Genomic DNA, 24797 nt, shown 5'->3' with positions numbered 1-24797 from the left:
AACACAAAAAGCCAGTAAGGCAAACAAAATTTAAATGTGTCATTGAATATAAAAACAAAGCTCTATTAAGTGGCTTCCTGGTATGTTATGAAGGTTCATTCACTCATTCATTTATGCAGAAAGAGTTTATGGATATCTCTTGCTAAATATATTTTTTAAATTATTTTCAGTTAGGATTAAGTTAATGACTTGTTAGATTACTACTTCACTTCTAACAATAATAAATCATATTCAAAGAGATAAAATGACAATTGAAAGTTGTTATTGTTGTTTTTCAGTCGCTCAGTCGTGTCTGACACTTTGCAACCCCATGGACTGCAGCACTACAGGCTTCCCTGTCCATCACCGTCTCATGTCCATTGAATCGGTGATCCCATCCAATCATCTTGTCCTCTGTTGTCCTCTTTTCCTCCTGCCTTTAATCTTTCCCAGCATCAGGGTCTTTCTAATGAGTCAGTTCTTTGCATTAGGTGGACAAAGTATTGGAGTTTCAGCTTCATCATCAGTCCTTCCAATGAATATTCAGGGTTGATTTCCTTTAGGATTGACTGGTCTCATCTCCTTGCAGATCAAATATACTATTCAAACAATTGAATAGTGTATTTATTTAGTCAATCAATAGCTATTGAGTTTCCTATTAAGTGCCAGGCACTGTTCTAGATCAAATAGAGTCAATACCCTTGTGACGTGTATATTCTAGTGGAAGAACACAACCAACAAATAAGTAAACAAATCATAAATAATTTCAGAGCATGAACATTGCTATATAGGAAATAAACAGGGTTATGGAATAATAGCTGTGTGGTGGCTATTATTCTACTAAGCAAGTAATCAGAGGCCAAATGATATCACTTTATACTAATTATTTTACATTTTTAAATAGGGGACAATTAAATATTTAGAACGGACAAGATGTGATATTACTATCAATAAGCATTTCAGTGTGGAGTGGTGACAGTCTAGAATTAAAACCCCTGAGGTTCAGGCCATTTCTTCCTAACTTTTCTGGACTTCACTTCTTCTCATCTGTGAAATATGTATATTAGTCTTTGCTATACCTATATCACAGGATTCTTCTAAGAACCAAGCAAAAATATGTATGTGAAGATTCTCTGAGAAACATGATGAAGTCCAGCAACAGACTCACACTACAGAGTGAGTTGGGTTAAAAAGCAAACAAAACAAAAATGCCTAGGTGCCATACACCCAGAATTTTTTACTCAGTGGATCAGCTTTGCTCTAGAACTAAATACATAAAGTGATAAGGAAGGGAGTGGGAAGAGGGAAATTTAAAAAAGGGGAGGGCAGAACCCATATTGTGGAGACCTCAGAGCACAGTAAGTAGTTTGGACTCCAAGCTAGGAGTGGGATAGAGTCATAGAAGTGTTTGAGTCTGGGAAATGACTCAGTGAGATTGTGTTCAGTTCAGTTCAGTCGCTCAGTTGTGTCCGACTCTTTGTGATCCCATGCACTGCAGCCCACCAGGCCTCCCTGTCCATCACCAACTCCCGGAGTCCACCCAAACCCATGTCCACTGAGTTGGTGACACCAACCAACCATCTTATCCTCTGTTATCCCCTTCTCCTCCTGCCCTCAATCTTTCCCAGAATCGGGGTCTTTTCAAATGAGTCAGCTCTTCACATCAGGTGGCCAAAGTATTGGAGTTTCAGGTTTAGCATCAGCCCCTCCAATGAACACCCAGGACTGATCTCCTGTAGGATGGATTGGTTGGATCTCCTTGCAGTCCAAGGGACTCTCAAGAGTCTTCTCCAATACCACAGTTCAAAAGCATCCATTCTTTGGCGCTTAGTTTTCTGTATTGGGTTGGCCAAAAAATTATTTTGGGTTTTTGTATAAGCTGCATGGAAAAACTCAAAGATTTCGGCCAACCCAATATATTAGAAAAATTACTTGGAAGTGGATTCCCAATTGAATTGCAATCCTCCTCAACCTAGTGGCCAATGCAAGGCACCTATTGTTACAGGACTAGTCCATAAAGAGAGTAAGGAAACCACATTCCCAGGTCCACAAGTCAAAGGCCACCATCTTGTCAAAACGATGACCAAAAATATTTGAAATGGAGAAGAGAGAAGCAAGCACAGATTTTTGCTTCTGCCCTCTGGCCGAGAGTGTGGAGAAGAAAAGCGTGAGATGTAAGATGAATCAGGTTGTGTCTGTCCCTCCCCTCCCCACCGCCCCAACACAGGGCATGGAAAGGCAGAAAAAGTTACTGCAGAGAGCTTCTGAGCAGAAGAAAACCAGAACCAGCCCGTGTGATGTCCCACGGCCCCTTGACAGTATGGGCCAAAGACCGTGAATTGTCTGGTGACCTCCGTGTGTGACATCAAAGTTAATGGGAAGAGGGGGCTGGGATGTCTGCCCTCTGTCACTGGCCCTAGCAAGGGCATGTGTGCTAAAAGGCTGTCGGATGAAAATGTGCTGCCCACTGGGGACCGAATGGGGACACAGCTGTAACTCTGCGAGTAAGCAGCACCGGGGTGCTACTGAAAGAGTCAGGTCAGCATATTTCAAGAGCTGACAGAAAAGGATGAGTCAAGTGCATCAGTGACAGAGCCCTGGACAGCACCCAGAGGTTAGGAACCCATTCAGTTCCAAGGAAAAGAAAACCTGGCTCATGGTGCCTTCGAAACTAGAAGTCTGTGCTGCTCACAGCACAAGATGCCAAAGGTAGGCATCTGTTAGCCTTGGTTCCGTGGCCTGGTTGAGTTCAAGGCCTGTGCTTCACGGATTATTTCCTGCCTGTCCCTGGTTACTGGAGGGCTGCCCCAGTCCAGGCATCAAGTCCACCTTCCAGCCAAGAAGAAATGGGATAGATGGGTGACATCAGCTGTGTCCTTCTCCATTATTGGGAATACTTTTATTCCTGTAACTACTATTGGAATTCCACTTTGTTCCATTGGTGAGAATTGTGTCACGTGGCCATCCCTGGCTGCAAAGACTAGAAAAACAAAGATCCTGCCTGTTTGGAGGCACACTGTTGCCTCAAATGAAACTGGAATTGTGTTAGTATAAGAGAGGAGAAATGGATACCAGGCAAGTTTAGAGTCTATCACAAGGTCCTAGATCAAGATCTGGGAGTAAATTCTGACAAAGCTCCTCTCCTGAGCTTGCCAGATAAAACTGGGCAGGATATGCAGTAAAATTTGAATATCCGATAAACCACAAATGATTTTTTGTATTAGTGTATCCCAAATATTTCATGGGAATACTTATACCAAAAAAAATTTCAGTTTTTTGAAATTTGAAGTGTATGTTGTATTTTTATTTGCTAAACCTAGTAACCCTATTTCTTTCTACCTGGCATCAGTGCTGTGTTCTTGGTACCAGTGTTGTGTTGTTTCTATATAGGAACACAGGGTGACGGGAAGGAGTGTAAGAATCTGAGTAACCTGAGAAATCACTGAATTGGACTGACTTTACCTAAGAGGGACGAGGTTGGATTTTTATATTAGGGAGAATCAAGGCTTAGGACCAGGAATTAAAATTAAGTTATATAAAAAAATAAAGATGCAATTTAGCATCGTTGAGCTTGTGACTCTGAAATTCACACTAGGTGCAAGAGAATGGCTGGGAGGAGGGTAGAACCGGGAGCAGGGAGAAGAGACAGGAGACACTGGTGTCCATGGACAGGAGAGGCCATGGGACTAAACTGAAGTTAAGGCAGAGGGACACAGAAGTAGGTGGATGTGATACATATTCAGGATATAAAAATACTGAATACTTGGTGACTGAGTGGATGTTAGGACTGATGGAAAGAGAAGAGCTAGGATGGCAACAAGATTTTGGGCGTGGGCAGTTGGTAATTTACTGAAGTGCATGCGTGTGTGCTAAGTTGCTTCAGTATTGTCCAACACTGTGTGACCCCATGGACTGTAGCCCACCAAGCTTCTCTGTCTGTGGGGATTCTTCGGGCAAGAATACTGGAGTGGGTTGCCATGCCATCTTCCAGGTCTTCGCAACCCAGGGATCGAGTCCATGCCTCTTATGTCTCCTGCTCTTATGTCTCCAGTTCATTACCTCTCACGCCACCTGGGGAACCCAATTTGCTAAAGAGGGGAACACAAAAGGATGACTAGGTTTGGGGAAGGGTAACAAGCATGGGTTCAGATAACTTGAGTTTGAGGAACCTGAAGAGGACATCCAAGAGGTACCCAAAAGATAGTTTGGGGGATGGTAAGGAAGTTTGAGAGGTCAGGGGGCTGGAAATCCACCCTTGCTTCAAATAAGCCCTGACACATAGAGAATAAGTTTATGGTTATCAAAAAGAGAAGGTGGGGGGGGATAAATTAGGAGTTTGGGATTAACAGATACACACTGCTGTGTATAAAATAGATCAGCAACAGGGACCTATTGTATAGCACAGGGAACTATATTCAACATCTTGTGATAACATAATGAAAAAGGATCTGAAAAAGAATATATATATATGTGTGTGTGTGTGTGTATAAATTATAAATAAATAAAAATTAGATCATCGATTTAAAACAGTGGTCCCCAACCCTTTTGGCACTAGGGATCAGTTTTGTGGAAGACAATTTTTCCATAGACCATGGGGATACAAGGGATGGGGAACGGCTACAAATACAGATGGAACCTTGCTCGTTCACCTGCCGCCCACTTCCTGCTGTGTGGCCCAGTTCCTAACAGGCCATAGCTGGGACCAGTTCCTGGCCTAGGGGTTGGGGACCCCTGATATAAACAGTAGAAATAAACGTGTGTCAGGAGGCCGTCTCAGTGCTCATCCCAGCTGGGACAGAAACGCAGAACGTCACTCCTTGAGGGTGCCCGGGTTGGGTTTGGTTCGCTCAGCATCTAGCGCCACATCCGCAGTACTCTGAAGTATTTTTGGAAATGGCACATCGTGTGCTATCTTGGTGGGACCTGATTTCAAAGACTCCCTCCCACATTAAGCCACTGGCTTCTCTCCCAGCATTCTGAATCTTGAAGCAAGAAACACAAAGAAGTAGAAGGTTTTCGGAGTTCAGTCCACCTGGCAGCAACATCCTGACAAGAGTTGAAAGTGGTTCTGGCTACCTAGATCCTTCCAAGTGTCCCACATCGTTTCCTTTTCTTCTGAGCCAGGTTTCCCCCTAAATTCAGCTAGTTACCAAATATCCTTCTAATAAAATCATTTCCACTCTACTTAGTCAGACTCTGTCTCTGCGCCTGTGACCAAAGAACATGAACTGATTCAGAAGGGATTGTCTTGGTACTCAAGACAGCTCCAAACATCCATGATATATAACTGGTATCAATTTTTAAAATTTCTAGTATATTTTTTAAAAAGACCATTCTTTGCAAAAAATATTTCAAATAGAATGTATTTAGAAAGCATAACATGACTATTCCGACTTCAATTCTATTTTACACACACATTTGTGCACACATACACACATACATGTATGACATTGTTAAAGCCTCATTACTAATATTTGAGAACCAGAAAGAGCAATTAATGCTTTACTAAATAGGTTCGTATTTAAACCTTCGCAGTTAATGCATATCATTTCTTTTAAACAGAATAATTTTTGGTTTTTAAAATGAATTTGTTATCTGAAAATAAAAATATATGTCAATTTCTATTATTATATGTGAATTTGTCAGGTTTTACATTTCCTAACAGGCTAAGTTTACTTGATTTACAAAAAGGAATTTAAAAAATGCAAATAGAAACATAAAGAGAATTCAAATTCACTATTTTACTTCTTTCATTTGGATATGAAGTTATTAGTCTTTGGTTTTATTTATATATTAAAACAAATACTTATCTAAATTAGAATATGCCCTTTTTCAGAATCAGAATAAGAAAAATCTCATTGACCTGAAGTCACCCTGATAGATGGAAACTGAGAATTCTGCTAAAATTTCTGGAAAGTTTCGATATTATGGAATTTGAGGAGAGTCCTCTTGACAGAGAAGAGGCCATTCATAGAAACAGAAGTTGTGACATTCACAGATATGCTGAACATCTAAAGTCTATATCCCAAGGAAGATCTTTGCCACTGCAGGTACTTAAGGCATAACTGGGCTAAGGGATGCAGCTGGAGAAAAGTGGTTTTAAGAATGGAATTAAGTGGTCATGCATTTCATATGGGTTTTTATTACTATTTAAATGCATTATTCAATGGAGATTCTAAATATTTTGAATTTACAACAGAATTTCCCTTTATGGGAGGGGTGGGAGGAAGGCCCAAGAGGGATAGGATATATGTACACATATTGCTGATTTGCTTCCTTGTTCAGCAGAAACTAGCACAACATTATAAAGCAATTATACTCCAATAAAAAAAATCTATATACTGGAAGAAAGTAAACATGAACAATCTGACATAACTCTCTAGCAGCTGAATGTGTGAAGATGCTGGGAATGGAGAGCTTTCTATTAAATAGCCACAGAGATATTACATCATTTTTAAATTCTGCCTTAAACCATTTTGAATAGCTACTATTCACAGAGCATGTACTATGTGTCAGACATCATTTCTAAATCACACGATAACTCTAAAAATATGACTTCCATTTTTATAGATAAAGAAACCCTCTTCAGTGAGGTTTTGGCTTGCCCAAAGTTATACATGATAATAAGTGACTGGGGTGGCTTTCATAATTAGGTTTCTCTGATTACAAATTCTGAATTTTTTTCACTTTACCACACGGCCTCTGATTATATAAAATAATGTTAATTTTTTTTTCTCTTCCTCCTTCACACATTTTTTTTGTTGCCTGTATTGATTGTTTAGAACTTTGACATCATTATACAATTATGATGTGACTCCAGTTAGAAAGCCATTGTCTTTTGGGAGTAACATATACACACTACTATATATAGAATAGACAACAAGGACCTACTCTATAACACAAAGAACTATACTCAATAATATGTAATAACCTATATGGGAAAGGACAATGAAACAAACCAAACATATATATATCTGCACATATGCGTGTGTGTGAATTACTTTGCTGTATACCTGAAACCAACACGACATTGTGAATCAAATATACTTCAGTTAAAAGAAAGAAAAAAAGAAAGCCATTTTCTTCATCCGTGTTAATGAATGTTTGTGCTGGAATGGGGAAAAACACTGCTGCCACTTTGTAACTCTTCCGGAGAGAGAATCCCTTTCCTTCAAACAAGGCGGCAGACAGCCAGTAGCATCCAGGCGAAGCAAACTGAGCAGACGTGATCCCCACACAGAGATGTGAGCTCTAATGGGGTAACACTAACAAACACGTAAGACAAACATACAAAAGGATGAAACTGTATGAATATGAAAAACACAAATGAGCAGAATGCCAATTTATCTTCTCTTTGTACTTACAAGTATTTATACTAGCTATTAGATAGATTTTCAAAATTAAAATGCATTATCAACTATTCTATGATTAATGTAATTTAACATTTTCATAAGTCAAACTGAAATACTGAATCAAGGTAACGCTTCACATTCAGTAAAATATTTCAAAAGCAGTTCAATAAGCTCAATACTCTAAAACAAGATCATAAAATTTTTACTTAATATGACAAAGATAAACTCAAAAGATATGTTATATCTAATCAAAAGGCAGTATAATACTTTTATTCCACTAAGTTAATATTTATAAGTCACTATTGGGTTATCTATGTGTCAGTAATAACAGTCTTAAATTCGTATTGTAGGGATAAATGTTATTAGAATCACCTACGGGATAATTACATTGACTCAAATTAATACTTAAATAGCTTCAGTTAATATAATTTCTGTGGAATAAAGTGAGTCACAATTCTTACCCATACTTTTCAATGAAGGTAGATATTATGTATAATTAGAAGGAGGAACAAATCCATTTCTTGACACACACACACACTGATAAGAATCATATGTTATACAGGTATGTTTTATAGTTTTTTTTGTGTGTAAAAAGGATACTTATTTCTAAAATGCTAAAACAAGGATATAGCATTTCTTTAGTCGTGTAAATATATAAAGACAGAGGAGTTAGAAAGAAAAAATTATGTTTGAAATGATTTTACTTTAAAAGCATACAGAATGCTTTTACAATGAAAACTGACAGCATTTTTCTTAATACTGCACATGTAGGATTTTAACAGTTATTAGAGTTGATTAATATGGATTACAAATACATGACTATCACTCATATATAATTTTGCACAATAAACTATTGGAGTTGAGAATTTTTTAGGACTTCTAATTTATTTTCTATGTACTTCAAAATACAGCAAGAGAAAAAGTTTCAATATAAAAAAGACTTCTTTTAAATTTCAAGGATTTCCAATGAGTTGACTGGTCTCTGGGGGCATCTACTGGATATTTTGCAAACTGCAGTCACGTCATGTAAATTTGATAACTTTCATTATCCATTTTAATACAGATATTATTTTAATTGATATGCAAATAAGGTGACACTCAAAGAAGATAAATGTAAAGTTATGCATGGCATTCTATCTCATCCATCTGGTAACAGCAAAACATGTAGCTGTCTATGGGATCAGTTAACAAATACTCAACTGTTAAAAATGTAAATGGGGCAGGCGGCATATCACACATTCAGTTTTCAAACCATTCCATTCTTAAGCTTGGAAAAATTAAAAACATATTCTAGAGAGAAACATACACATACTTATTAAGGCATTTTTATTAATCCAAATTAAATGCATGTTAGAGCACTTTTAAAATTATGATGATTTCTCTAAAACATATTCATTTTCTATCTCTGTATGGCCACTAACCACAAATAACCTGGTAATCACTGCTTATTTTCTATACAACTTAATTTGACTGTATTAATACATATGTTACTGTCTCAAAAGTAGAATTTATTATGCTTGGAACAAAAGAATCTATCATTATAATTAATATTACAATTATACTTAGTTATAAATATTATTAATTTCCCCTACACATTTTTGGAGAACTTCTTTAAGGAAAATGAACATACGATGAGCATAATATAATCACTTCAGCTTATGTATACCTTTAACATATATTTAAAATAAACCAAATAACTCATAATATAATTGCAGCTGTGACTAATCTTGCAATAGGAATTGTAACATCACAGCCATTAAACAATCTTGATTTTCTTTGTAAAATAGATTGATTGTATTTACTTTAAGAGAAAAATTTTAAAATAATTATGAAAGTGTATCTATTGTGCTATACTTAATTGTACCATAATATATTTTTATTGGTATAATTTTATATAAAGACTGAAAAATATTTAACATTTTGGCTTCATTCCAAAGAAATATCACTAATGCAGGTATAAGTTTATAGTTTCTGGAAATTTCACTAGAATTACTAGTCAAATAAATGTGTTATCATCTTTAATTGTAAAAACTGAAAAAAACGAATCACCATAAAATGTTAGTAAAAGTCAGAATATAGTTATTAATATAGCAGGACTTTTGTTTCAGTTCAGATTTTTATTCATTTTATAGCTGGCTGTACTTGACACCTGAAAAAAATAAATTCCAACCCCAAAGGTCATGGAACAGAATTTTTTGTGATTTTCTAAACAATTCTATTTGCTAAATTGACTCTTTAGAGGAAACTGTTACATACACAATTTTTGATTACATTTTTGGAAAATACAAATTTTCATCTATTAATAATCAAAGTTAGCACAGTTGGATTTTCAACATTTTAAAAGTATATGCACATTGAAAAGCTCCATTTGGAAAAAAACTACTTAACCTAAGTTGAACCTTTAATTCTTTTTTAAAAAATGTAATCATAATAGTCAATGGGACTATTACTAATATAATTCTTTCAACAAAAACTAAAATATCAAAAAAATTTGATCAGCAAAGAATTCTCTCAACAATAGCACAGTAAGAATTCACTTCAACATGAGTGATTTTTATTTTAGGATATATGGACTGTTTGTGAAGAATGGAACAAAGATGATTTCTCAGTTTCAGTTATGTCATAGCCGGTATTTAGCACAAAAGGCAGTAACTTTTGTGAGATCAATAAATGTTAAACAGTATTTTTGATGGTGAGTATTACCCTTTAGCAGAGGAAAACTGGTTATTCAGCAAACAGTACCGACTGCAATCCTTAAAATGACTTTAAATGATTTCCTTAATAATATAAAGGTATTTTTTATGTGTATACTCTGTAAGAATGATTTACTCAAATGATTTCCATTCAATCAAATATTTGAAGTACAGAGATTGTCATCAATCAGGAAGGAATAAACTATTCATCAATCAATCAATATAAAATATCACTAAAATATTTATACATGTAGCTGTCACACACATTTTCTTTACTGAAAGATTTTCTTTACTGGAAAAAATCTAAAACCTAAACACCATTTTTAAAGTGTTTCCTTAGCAGTTCAGTAAAAAAAAACACCCGAAGAAACCGCGTTATGTGAGACTAATCACACACATAATCTTTACACATTGTCTTATTATTTGCAAACCCCTTTAAGAAATTCAGACTTTTTAATGAAACAATGTTTTAAGCCAAAGATCAAACAAGGAAAGATATAAATGAAGGTCACTGTTTAACAAGAATTTTCAGGGAAAATATTTCCAACCCAGAAATATCACACTTGAATCCAAACACCCTGGCTAACCAAGAAGAAATCATACCAAATCTTGTTTTTTCAGTTTACATTGTAACTTTCCACACAGCAAAACATAATTATAAAACCAGTTTATATATAATATACTGATTATATTGTTATTTATCCAATTAAATATAGGCTTAAAAACAAAACCTAAAAATAATCGTAGCTTTTGTATTAAGTTATAACGATAAAAAATCTGAATAAGTAATATAATCCTGTCAGATTCTACATCTTATTATAATGGCAATAAGAAAAAGAGGAGAAAAAGAAAAAATAAGTTTCATGCTACAAACAATGGACTATACACATGTGTAAACACGGCATGCTAGTTCAACTCCATATTTGTGTCTAAATTAATATTTGTAATTTTTAAATTAATATAAAACTCCATACAAGAGTCACTTTGTTTTTTTTTAAACAATTTTGTAATTGCTCTTCAAATTTTGTGAAATTCTATTATTTAGGAAATTTTGTCGCAGAAAATATCACTTAAAACTTTTCTTTGAATTATTCATCTTCATATCTTTATAAATAAAAGAACTATCAATTTTCCACATATATTGAGGGAAACAATCAAACTTTAATAAAGATGGAAAGCTGGAGTATATAAAGACAAAACTTAGTAAAAACAACAAGTTGCATTAAAAAGAAAACTTCAGCTCACTATTTTTTTTTTAACTAAAGTATGTCATGCATTTTATCTTTGCAAGAGTTTGACGAGTTTTGCAAGTAAAATTCTGTTTCCTCTACACTTGCTAATAGTCATGAGAATCTGTAGTTTGCACCTTCCCATTAAAAATGTATTGTATTTTTTTGAAATTATTCACCCCGCCTTTTATCCAGATCATGTCTTTGAAAGGAGGAAGTAGATAATAAATGGAATAATTCATGATTTCCCATTAAATATGAAACTTTCTTTTGCAGAGTTTAGAAAATGAAGTTCTACATAATGTACAAAAGTTGATTAGAACTTTTTTAACCTTTTCAAGAAAAACCTTTCACATTAAACAACTGCATGAGGAGGTTTCTTTGGGAAAAGTAAACCAATCAATTCCTTATACCTGTGACTTTATCATAATATATTCTAATGTTGTTCCTTCCAAACATATATCCCTTTATAATGTATAAATAGCTATTAAAATGATAGCAAGAAAATAGTGTACATTGGCCTATAAATATGACAAGCATCTAAAAGAAAAATATAACATGTTTAAATTACAAAGGGAAAATTACATGAATTAGAAATGAAAACAAAACATTATCCGTGCTCTTTTCAGCAATGTAAGAGCATTAAGATAGCGTGAGGATAAATAACAAAACCTGTATTTCGATTTCTCTTACTATGACATTTCTTCTCGTGAGTTCATATTTTGTCATGAGATAAAAAAATAAATAGCTTTTAAAAACTTTTCCTTGCAAACTATCCATTGGGCTCTGTTAACTACATTCTTTTTCTTTTGTCTTTTCTTTTTTCAGACAAAAAATAAATGCTTTTTAGGCTCATTCCAGCTCTATCATTCTTTCTTTCTTGAATAAGAAATCTAGAGTAAATTTAACTGAGGAGAAATGTTAAGTTCTGATTATTTTAGAGCAGCTGGCGACCTCATAATGTCTTCAAAATTTTTTTGTGGAGTTAATTTTTTTCAATAAATATATTTCAATTTTCCCCATATCAAAAAATAAATTAAGAATATATTTTCTCCTTTCAAACTTAATGTTTAAAAGATAACTTCCATGCTGTAAGTCCTATGAAGAAACCTTTCAGACTGTGGGCTCTTAACTACTGTTGCAAAGGGGTTGTGTATTACAGATATAAACAGTGAAGCCAGGATTTCTTACAAGCTGTACATTCACAGTGGTTAAACTTCCAGAACATATTTTTCATTTTATGCTTAGTAAAAACTGAACTAATAAAAACAAAAAATAAACTGATCATTCTGAAGCTTTGGTCAGACAACATCTGTATATAAATATCTTATTTTCCTGAATGTTTCATTCATTTTATTGCAGCTATCTCAAACATTCAGAAAATTCCTACTTGTAACTAAGAGCTTAGGGTATATCAAATTAAATATGTACATCATGAAGAATATTGGAAGAACAAAAGGAAGTATTTGTGAGAAAATAAAATAGCCTTGAATTCAAACTTTTAAAAAATTATACAAGTTAGACATAAAGTAGGGATTACAACCTCCTTAAGACAGAGAACAATATGCAATTTGTTTCTTTTGTATATTTTTACATAATAGAACAAATTCCAACAAAAATAAAGCTTATATACATTATTAGTATCAAATAAAATAGAAATTGGGCAAAAAAAAAAATGAAACAGGTATACAAATATCAGAGATTAATAAAAAGATTATTTTACTGGGAAATATGGCAGCTACAAATAACACTCCTAATAACTTCAAAATATGTAAAATCAGCCAAAAAAGGCATTTTTTTCCAGAAAATTATAAAAATAGAGGGGAAAATATTTGACTAACAATTGTCTAGCTTGATTGAAATAATAGGCTCAATCTAATAATTAGATTCTGACTGCTTTCTATCCAAGAACTACTACCAAATAGAGAATATATATTTACTTTTCAGGCATACATGGCATATTTATAAAAATTAATCATGTTCTGGCCACACTAAACATTTCATAAACTGATATCACACATGGCACATTTACTGAGCATTCTCCCTTGCAAAAAAAAAAAAAAAATAAAGCCACAAGGAAAAACTATACACTGCAAATGTATAAATATATTTCTAATTTATTCATGGCCAAAAGGGGAAATCACTGTAGAAATTTTCATATATTTAGAACTGAAAGAAAAAATTAAATATTAAACCCTGGGGGAAGAAACCATCATGGTATTCGAAAAGAAATTTATAATTAAGTGCATTTGTTAGAAAACAAGAGTAACATTACTTAAGAAGCTAGCTTTCAGCTCAGGATGCTAGAAAAAAATTTCTAATAAATAACAATGTCATGAAGTCAAATAAAAGACAGGGAGGGAAGTATTAAAGGCAAATGCATAAATCAGTAAAATAGAAAAAAAAATGTGATCCGAAAACAAAAAAAACTTTGATTATGTGACAAGACAAATTTTACAACCACTTTATAATTGACAAAAGCAGAAGTCACCAAAGTACCAGGAAGTAAATAGATAATATATTTTCTAATTATGGTAACTGCTAATTTTTTGTATAGCAAAAGAAACGAAAATTATTGTTCAATATTATCATAATTTAGATACAAAATTCCCCCAATAATACTCCCCCATCAAAAAGATCTCATAGCAAACTAAAACTATAATGAATAAGTAGAGTTTATCCCAGAGTTCTAAGAATGGTTCAAAATTAGAAAATCTCTTAACTTTATGATAACCTCAGTAGATGCTAGAAAATTATTTAGTAAAGTTCAAAACTCACTCATGATTAAGAAAAGTGGAAACTAGAAAATGAATTCTTTATCTTGGTAATACGGGTCTATTACAAACCGATAGCATAAAGTTCCTGTTTTGTGATACATTAGCATCATTTCCATTAAAGTTAGGGATTTGAAAAGACGACTGGTGTCATTCCTTTTATTTAACACCATGTAGTGTTAACTGGATGTTCTTGCTGACGTGGGACTCAATATTTTAATGATACAAAGTCTCCTAAAATAACATGTAAAATCAAGGCAGTCCTAATAAAAACCTCAATGATATTTCCTGACTCTTGGCAAGATAATTCTAAAATGCATATAAAATCTTAATGTTCAAGAAAAACCTGATCATTTGGAACAAAGAAGGAGACTGTCAGATATAAAATATAGTTAAACTATATAAATAAAATAAGTTGTGGCACTGATACAAAAAAAACAAGTCAGTGGAACAGAATATGTATGTACATGTGTATGTATACACAACATGGAAATTAGTATTTAATAGAAATGGCATTTCAATTCTTGGGGACAACTGATCTATTTGCAAATTTTGTTGGTTTTATTTTTTATACATTAATATTTCTATACATTATTTTTATATAATATAGATGATAGTATACATTATACTACCTTTCTGCATTTAATAGAATATTTAAATAATACACTTAAATCTCAATTTCTCAATCATTTTCCTAACCTTAATATGTGTGATATGTTATATATTAAACCATTATAACTAAGAACTTTCAGGTGCTTAATCACATCAGTTTAAAGCAACTTTGTAGACATTTACTTTGAACTTCTGAGTTAGGGACTTTTTTTCCTTAGACCCCATAACTCTCTCTTTCTTGAATTCTCTTTTCTTCCCCCTCGTTGCTGTTGCTGTTGTTTAGTCACTAGTCATGTCCAACTCTCTCGTGACACCATGGACTGCAGCCCTCCAGGCTCCTCTGTAAATGGGATTTGCCAGGCAAGAATACAGGAGTGGGTTCCCATTTCCTTCTCCAGAAGATTTTCCCAACGCAGGTATAAAATCCATGTCTCTTGCATTAGCAGGTGGATTCCTTACCACTGAGCCACCAGGAAATCCCCTTCATTCCCCTAGAAGTCCCTAAGCTTTTTGGCACCATGGACTGGTTTCATCCAAGTAATTTTCCACGGATGAGAGGGTTATGGTTTTGGGATGATTCAAGTACATTACACTTGTGGTGTACTTTATTTATGTATTATTATATTGTGATATAAAATAAGAAATAATTATACAACTCTCCATCACTTGCCACTCACTTTTATGGTTAATATGAGTCTGCAAGCAATTGATTTATTATGGTCTCTGTGCAGTCAAACCTCTCTGCCAATGATAATCTGTATTTGCTGCTGCTCTCCAGCACTATCACCACCCCAGCTCCTTCAGGTCATCAGGCATTAGATTCTCATAAGGAGCATGCAACCTAGACCCCCTGCATGTACAGTTCACAATAGGGTTCTTGTTCCTATAATGTCACCACTAATCCGACAGGAGGCGGAGCTCAGGTAGTAACTGGAGCAAAGGGGAGCCGCTGCAAATACAAATGAAGCTTCGCTCAATCCACTGCGGCTCACCTCCTGCTGTGCAGCCCGGTTCCTAAGGGGCCACAGACCAGTACTGGTCCATGGCCTGGGGTTGGGGACCTCTGCCCTAGACTCTACAGTGATCATCTGGAGCAGGGATGAAGTACCCAACAAGACTGCGTAGGAAGAGATGCTTACCAATTCTCATACTACCTGAAATGATTTTTGTTTTGCCCTCAGTTTTGATTAATAGTGTACCTGGGTACAGAATCCTAAGTTAAAATAATTATTCTGCATAAGACATCTATTCTTTTTTTTCTAGAACCGAGTGTTATTACTGACAATTGTGATGGTTGTCTGATCTTTATTTCTTGATGACAACCATTCCTCCAAACCCTGAAAGCTTCTAGTATCCTCTCTTTATACTTAGTATTCTGAAATTTCATAAAGATATATCCAAGTGGGTTTTTTCTTTCTTTCTTTTTTTTTTTTTTGGTTATTTAATTTGTTTTTGTTTTTTTTTGGTAGTCACAGTCCAAAGATCTGTAGGTTTTTTTCCCAATCTAAGATTTCTATGTCTACATCTCTATCCACATCTCTATCTATGTAGTTATTATTTTCCATTCTCTCCATTTTCTCTTCTCTATTTCTCTCGGATAAATATCCTCCACCCAGACTATGTTCTGTAGCTCAAGCCTTTTGAAATATTTCCATATCTTTTGTGTTTTTATTCCGCATGTTAAGAGCTAACCTTATCTTTCTCTTCCATCCTTTCTTTGAGTTTTAAAAAAATATTTCAGCAACTTTTAAAGAATTCTTTTTCTCTGATTTCATAGCATCAAGTTACATTGGAAGGATGTAAGATTATCTACAATGTCTGTAAGGAAAGAAATGGGAAATCTCCCAAAGTTGTTCTTTTTCTCTACAGGAACTTTGTTTCAGCTCATGTTGAATATTCTCTTTGTTAATCTTTTACTCTTTTGCAATATTTTTTTCAAATAATCAGAGGCTATTTGTCTATTCAAAATAATACAGTTCTAGATTTCTTAACATGGGTGGTATGTTTGGTTTTCCTCTGTTGGTAGGCTTCATCCTGAGGTAAATGGTTCAGGAAAGCATGAGTTGGGCTATTCCTTGCACTGATGCCAAATGGAAAGGACTTTGCATGGTATACCAGCTTCCCTGGCAGGAGCTCAGACCAACTGTTACCTTTTTTGAAGATTTTTTGCATCAACATTCATGAGGAATATTACTACTCTATTTTTTTTTTAATGTAATGGCTTTTAGTGATATTGGTATCAGGGTTTTTCTGACCTCATAGAATGAGTTGAGAAGCATTTCCTCTTCCATTTTCTTGAAGAGTGTGGGCCAAATTGATGGGTTTTTTAAAATTTTTTGTTTTTCTTAAAATGTTTGTTAGAATTCACAGTGAAGCCAAATGGGCCTGGAATTTTCTTTGTGGAAAGTTTTTAAACTATTAATTCAATATGTTTAGTGAATCCATTGTCATATGTATTTCTGTTTAAGTGAACTTTGGCAGTGTCTCAAGAAAGTTAGTGGAGAAGGCAATGGCAACCCACTCTAGTACTCTTGCCTGGAAAATTCCATGGACAGAGGAGCCTGGTAGGCTGCAGTCCATGGGGTCGCCAAGAGTCGGGCATGACTGAACGACTTCACTTTCACTTTTCACTTTCATGCATTGGAGAAGGAAATAGCAACCCACTCCAGTGTTCTTGCCTGGAGAATCCCAGGCACAGGGGAGCCTGGTGGGCTGCCATCTACGGGGTCGCACAGAGTCAGACACGACTGATGCGACTTAGCAGCAGCAGCAGCAGCAAGAAAGTTAACCATTTCTATAAGTTGTTGAGTTTATCAGTATATAGTTTACTTCCTAATTATCATTTTAATATTCATGTAATCTGTAGTGATGTATCCCCTCTTTCATTTCTGAAATTGGTAAATTGTGTCTTTTTTTTTCTCTAATCATTATGACTAAAGATTGATCAACTTTATTGATCTTTTCAAAGAAGCAGTTTTTAGTTTCGTCAATTTTCTCTACTGTTTTCTGCCCCCATTTTACTACTCTTTTTTCTATAATTTCAGTTTTTTTTCTAGATTTTTTTAAATGAAAACTTAGGGCAATAACTTTAGATATTTCTATTTTTCTAATATAAAATTTTAATGCTATAAACCTCCCTTTAAGCTCTGCTTTAGCTGAAAATTTTGATATGTCATTTAAAAAATTTTCAGTTCAAAGGATTTTTAAATGCTTTGATTTCTTCTTTGATTCATGGTTTATTCAGAAATACACTGTTTAGTTTCTAAATTTGTGGGGATCTTTCAGAGATCTTCCTGCTGTTATTTCTAATTCCATTGTTGTAAGAGAAAATTTTTAGGATTTAAACCCTTTAAGTATATCGAAATTTGTTTTATGGCTCAGAATATCATCACTTCTGAAAAACATTCCATGTGTACTTGAAAATAACGTGTTTTCTGCTACTGCTTGGTGGAATGTATGTAGATGCTCATTAACTTCATCAATGGTATTTTTCAGCTCCTCAATATTCTACTGATTTTTAATCAATCATTGAAAGAGTAGTGGTAAAATCTTCAACTATAATTGTGAACTTCTCTGTTTTCCCTTTCTTTCCATCAGCCTTTGTTTTATGTATTTCGAAGCTCTGTCATAGGAACACACACACATTTATGATTACATCTTCTTGATGAATCTACAGAGAGGCCTGCCATGCAGCTTTCCATGGAGTTGCAAAGAGCTGGACGTGACTGGGCGACTGAACAACTTCTTGATGAACCAACCTCTTTTATCATTATTATCTCTAGTAATTTTGAAACTGCTTTCTGAAAATAGACTTCTGAAAATCTGGGAAATTCTCAGTTTTTTTCCTTTCTTTCTCATCATGTTAAGAATTTTCTATCTTTTGGACTTTTGTGCCATCATTTCAAAGATAGGAAGGATGTTTGTTTAGCCATCTATCTTGATCTTGAAGTGGAAAAAAAAAAAAAAACTAAATTAAACTCTCAAGACAATTCCCTTATTCAGTAATGTATTTCTCTGGTTATTGGGCTGCAGGATAAGGGATTGTTTCAGACAAGCTTAAGGAGATTTTATGGACATATGAGTCTGGGTTATAGAATAACTGGATCCTTATGAGATGACCCTAGAGGGAGGTTCTAGATCCATAATATCACTGGCTATTCAGGAGGAGTCTAGAAATCTGATCTCTGACACATGCCTGATTCATTTTCTTTCTAGCTTACTCACTCTTTCCTCTCTATGAATTATTTTTTCTTTCTTACCATTTGTGCTTCTTTATAGCATTAGACTGCCTCGGTCAAACTACATAACCTCTCCATGCCTTGGTCTCTGAGAGCAGTAACAACTCTTCACAGGTTCATTGTGAAGTTCTCTTAAAACACAGAGCAGCACACAGTATTAATTTAATCTGTCTTATGTATTACTATTAGGCAGGAAATAAAACCTAGCTAGGAGATGTAATATTTATGACAAGCTGTCTATATACCCATTTCATTAGATGTGCAAAACTTTATTACATTGTTCCATTTGTCTTACATAAGGTCATGTGATAATTTTCTTTTGGAATTTTATCAGGAAAAAGTTTATCTCTTTTGAAGAATTGATATGCTTCATTTCATCAGATAATGAGAACTCTCCAGTCCATCATATCTCCCTTTTTCCCAGTCTGCCCAGAAATTCAGAATTAAATTTAATCTGTTTTTCAGAGGAACTATATTAACTCTAGTGGGGAGCATATTTACATACTTCTCCCATACTAGCCTTTCATTTACTATATATATCTGACAGCTATATAAAATAAAACACTAACTTTCTTCAATCCTCTCTAGAAAGGAAGTTAGCAAGAAATAAAGCATTATCCTACATAAGTCAAGTTTTAAAGGAGAATGAAAAGCAGTTCTTTTCTGCTTCCAAAGAACTCTGAATCTAGAGCAGAGTCCTTTCCATATGGCAATTCACTGCAAGAAAGACATTTTACATTGCAGTTCAGTAAATGTACATGTATATTTCACATATATATGTACATTATATGAAACAAAATTAAAAAGCACTAATACTCAAAATGTTCTGATCGTTTTATAAATATTAACTCAATTAATCCTCATAACCAAAATATGCCACTGGAGATCAGTGGAGAAATAACTCCAGAAAGAATGAAGGGATGGAGCCAAAGCAAAAACAATACCCAGCTGTGGATGTGACTGGTGATAGAAGCAAGGTCCGATGCTGTAAAGAGCAATATTGCATAGGAACATGGAATGTCAGGTCCATGAATCAAGGCAAATTGGAAGTGGTCAAACAAGAGATGATAAGAGTGAGTGTCCACATTCTAGGAATCACCGAACTCAAATGGACTGGAATGGGTGAATTTAACTCAGATGATCATTATATCTACTACTGCAGGCAGGAATCCCTCAGAAGAAATGGAGTAGCCATCATGGTCAATAAAAGAGTCCGAAATGCAGTACTTGGAGGCAATCTCAAAAACGACAGAATGATCTCTGTTCATTTCCAAGGCAAACCATTCAATATCACAGTAATCCAAGTCTATGCCCCAACCAGTAACGCTGAAGAAGCTTGAAGTTAAAAAGTTCTATGAAGACCTCCAAAACCTTTTAGAACTAACACCCAAAAAAGATGTCCTTTTCATTATAGGGGACTGGAATGCAAAAGTAGGAAGTCAAGAAACACCTGGAGTAACAGGCACATTTGGCTTTGGAATACGGAATGAAGGAGGGCAAGGACTAATAGAGTTTTGCCAAGAAAATGCACTGGTCATAGCAAACACCCTCTTCCAACAACACAAGAGAAGACTCTACACATGGACATCACCAGATGGTCAACTCCGAAATCAGATTGATTACATTCTTTGCAGCCAAAGATGGAGAAGCTCTATACAGTCAGCAAAAACAAGATCTGACTGTGGCTCAGATCATGAACTCCTTATTACCAAATTCAGACTTAAATTGAAGAAAGTAAGGAAAACCACTAGACCATTCAGGTATGACCTAAATCAAATCCCTTATGATTATACAGTGGAAGTGAGAAATAGATTTAAGGACCTAGATCTGATAAATAGAGTGCCTGATGAACTATGGACTGAGGTTCATGACATTGTACAGGAGACAGGGCTCAAGACCATCCCCATGGAAAAGAAATGCAAAAAAGCAAAATGGCTGTCTGGGGAGGCCTTACAAATAGCTGTGAAAAGAAGAGAAGAGAAAAGCAAAGGAGAAAAGGAAAGATATAAGCATCTGAATGCAGAGTTCCAAAGAATAGCACGAAGAGATAAGAAAGCCTTTCTCAGTGATCAATGCAAAGAAACAGAGGAAAACAACAGAATGGGAAAGACTAGAGATCTCTTCAAGAAAATTAGAGATACCAAGGGAATATTTAATGCAAAGATGGGCTCGATAAAGGACAGAAATGGTATGGACCTAACAGAAGCAGAAGATATTAAGAAGAGATGGCAAGAATACACAGAAGAACTGTACAAAAAAGATCTTCATGACCCAGATAATCATGATGGTGTGATCACTCACCTAGAGCTAGACATCCTGGAATGTGAAGTCAAGTGGGCCTTAGAAAGCATCACTACAAACAAAGCTAGTGGAGATGATGGAATTCCAGTTGAGCTATTTCAAATCCTGAAAGATGATGCTGTGAAAGTGCTGCACTCAATATGCCAGCAAATTTGGAAAACTCAGCAGTGGCCACAGGACTGGAAAAGGTCAGTTTTCATTCCAATCCCAAAGAAAGGCAATGCCAAAGAATGCTCAAACTACCGCACAACTGCACTCATCTCACATGCTAGTAAAGTAATGCCCAAAATTCTCCAAGCCAGGCTTCAGCAATACATGAACCGTGAACTTCCAGATGTTCAAGCTGGTTTTAGAAAAGGCAGAGGAACCAGAAATCAAATTGCCAACATCTGCTGGATCATGGAAAAAGCAAGAGAGTTCCAGAAAAACATCTATTTCTGCTTTATTGACTATGCCAAAGCCTTTGACTGTGTGGATCACAATAAAATTCTGAAAGAGATGGAAATACCAGACCACCTTACCTGCCTCCTGAGAAACCTGTATGCAGGTTAAAATGCAACACTTAGAACTGGTCATGGCACAACAGACTGGTTCAAAATTGGGAAAGGAGTATGTCAAGGCTGTATATTGTCACCCTGTTTATTTAACTTACATGCAGCATACATCATGTGAAATGCTGGGCTGGATGAATCACAAGCTGGAATAAAGACTTCTGGGAAAAATATCAATAACCTCAGATATGCAAATGATACCACTCTAATGGAAGAAGGTAAAGAGGAACTAAAGGACCTCTTGTTGAAGGTGAAAGAGCTGGCTTAAAACTCAACATTCAAAAAACTAAGATCATGGCATCCAGTCCCATCACCTTGTGGCAAATAGATAGGGAAAAAATGGAAATAGTGACAGACTATTTTCTTTAGCTCCAAAATCACTGTGGATGGTGACTGCCGCCATGAAATTAAAAAACACTTGCTCCTTTGAAGAAAAGCCATGACAAAGCTAGACAGCATATTCAAAATCAGAGACATCATTTTGCTGATAAAGATCCATATAGTCAAAGCTATGGTTTTTCTAGTAGTCATGTATGGATGTGAGAGTTGGACCATAAAGAAAGCTGAGCACTGAATTGATGCTTTTGAACTATGGTGTTGGAGAAGACTCTTGAGAGACCCCTGGACTGAAAGAAGATCAAACTAGTCAACCCTAAAGGAAATCCACCATGAATATTCATTGGAAGGACTGCTGCTGAAGCTGAAGTTCCAATACTTTGGTCACCTGATGTGTAGAGCTGACTCATTGGAAAAGACCCTGATGCTGGGAAAGATTCAGAGCAGGAAGAGAAGGGGACGACAGAGGATGAGATGGTTGGATGGCATCATCAACTCTATGGACATGAATTTGAGCAAACTCAGGGTGATGGTAAAGGACAGGGAAGCCTGGAATGCTGCAGTTTGTGGGGTCACAAAGAATCAGACACAACTAAGTATCTGAATGACAACAACAATGCATTGTGGGAGTCGTAGGAGAAGAGGACAGAGGGTGGGTAGATAGATTCTTTTCAAAAAAATGATAAAAATTTCCCAAGTTCGATAAATGTCATGAATATAAATAGTTGAGAAGTTCAATAAACTCTTATGTGGGAAAATTCAAAGAGATCCACACTGAAACACATACCATCAAACTCCCAAAGGCAAACTGTCAATCTTTAAAGTGGCAACAGAGGAGCAACTCATTAGATATACAGGATCATCAATAAGTTTTTAAGCAGATTTCTCACTAGAAACTTTGGAAGCCAGGAAGGAGGGTCTAAAATGTCCAAAATGCTAAAAGAAAAAAATTGTCAACCAATAATTCTACATTTGGCCAAACTGTACTTCTCAAGTGAGGGAGAAATTAAGAATGTTCCCAGATAAACCAAAACTGAGGAACTTTATTTTTATTGGACCTGCCCTTCAAGAAATGCTAAAAGCAGCCCTGCAGACTGAAATAAAAGGACAATAGACAGTAATGTGAAATCACATAAAGAAATAAAGGTCTCAGTAAAGATAGACATATGGTCAATTATGTAAGTTAGTATTTTTGTAATATTAATAATAGTTGGTAACTTCACATTCTGTTTTTTTACACAATTTAAGAGACTAATGAACTTATACAAATAATTATTCTAAGAGTTAGTATTATTGTAACTTTGATATATAACTCCACATTTTGTTTTGTACGTAATTTAGGATACAGCATTAAAAAACAATGTATTAATATGTGTGGGAGCAAGGGGTATCTGGGAAACTTCCCCTCAGTTTTGCTGTGAACCAAAAACTCTAAAATCTAAAGTCTTTCTATAACAAAATGATCGGTTTATGTCATTGGAACACATAAACATCGCTCATTGTTGGTGAGAATGAAAAATTGTATAGCCATTGTGGTGGCAGCATGGTGGTTCTCAAAAAATTTAAAATAGAGTTACCAAATTTATTTAGCAATTCTACGTCTGAGTATATACAGAGAAGAATTGAGAACAGGGTCTTAAAGAGATATTTGTCCACGCATGTTCACATTAAGCTTATTCATAATAGGAAAAACACTGAAGCAAGCCAAGTGCCATTGACAGATGAATGGATAACCAAATTATGGTATAAACATACAGTGGAATACTATTCAGCCTTAAAAAAGGAAGGAAATTGTTACAAATACTACAACATGGAAGAACCCTGAGGACTCTACAAGCCCTAGGAAAGTATACAAGCATTTGTGAGTCCATAGCCTGACTTGACTTTAAGCACTGAGAAGATGACACCATTTATTACAACATCTCCATTTTCCAACACAGAAAACAGAACAGGGTACGGATATGAGTCAGGGGGATGATTTTGATAGAACTGAAGCAAGATGAACATAACAGAGAATGGAACAGAGTCAAATTAGTTTCAGATATTCCCATGCAAGTTTTTCTTAATATGGACAGAACACAACATCAGAGACAAAGCTCACATAGTAAAATCATCTGGCTTCCTAAATTACATATGATGTGCCTGGGTCATTGTTGACCCCACTTTGATTTCAACTGATTCAACCTCTGTGGTACCTGGGTGCTTATCCCCTTTTATCACTTTGTTCTTCATTATTAAATCTCCCAAGTGATTTCTAAATACAGCAACATTATGCACTTCCAGGTTTATGAGCTATTGTAGGAAGAGTCACATTCTTTGACTATATTCTACACATAATTCAAAGCAATCTTATCATAGTAACAATAAGTTTAAGCAGTTTATAGACATCTTAGAAAACTGTACAGTTTAATAAGCTATGCAAATTATGTTGTTTAGTACAGCATAAAAAATTTCTGAAAAGTTTACTGTAAGTTGAAATTAAAAACATTTCCCCTACTTGGTTAGCACTACTGTGTTTGAAATGTATCTCTTACTAAAAACTGTCTTCTAAACATGATGAAAATTATACCTGGTACAAAATAAAATATGTAACTATAAACATTTAAAGAAAAAAGGTAAATTAATATTGCTACCTAAATCTACAAAAATAAGTGTAGATTTAGGTAATGTTTACATTAATGAATGTTTTAAAAGCCAAAGAAAAATGATAGACAGCAGTTAAAGAAAGTGAA

The 24797-nt window shown here is 34.9% G+C and overlaps 1 protein-coding gene across 3 annotated transcripts in view; it reads right to left on the bottom strand.

The window, feature by feature from the left end:
- TTC29 (tetratricopeptide repeat domain 29) overlaps positions 1-24797 on the bottom strand; it is a 277872-nt gene that overhangs the window by 237639 nt on the left and 15436 nt on the right. The gene's annotated exons all lie outside the window — the stretch shown is intronic.

Source organism: Bos javanicus, chromosome 17 (genome assembly GCF_032452875.1).
Source record: "Bos javanicus breed banteng chromosome 17, ARS-OSU_banteng_1.0, whole genome shotgun sequence".
Lineage (NCBI taxonomy): Eukaryota > Metazoa > Chordata > Mammalia > Artiodactyla > Bovidae > Bos > Bos javanicus.
This window is presented reverse-complemented; position numbering and strand designations above follow the sequence as displayed.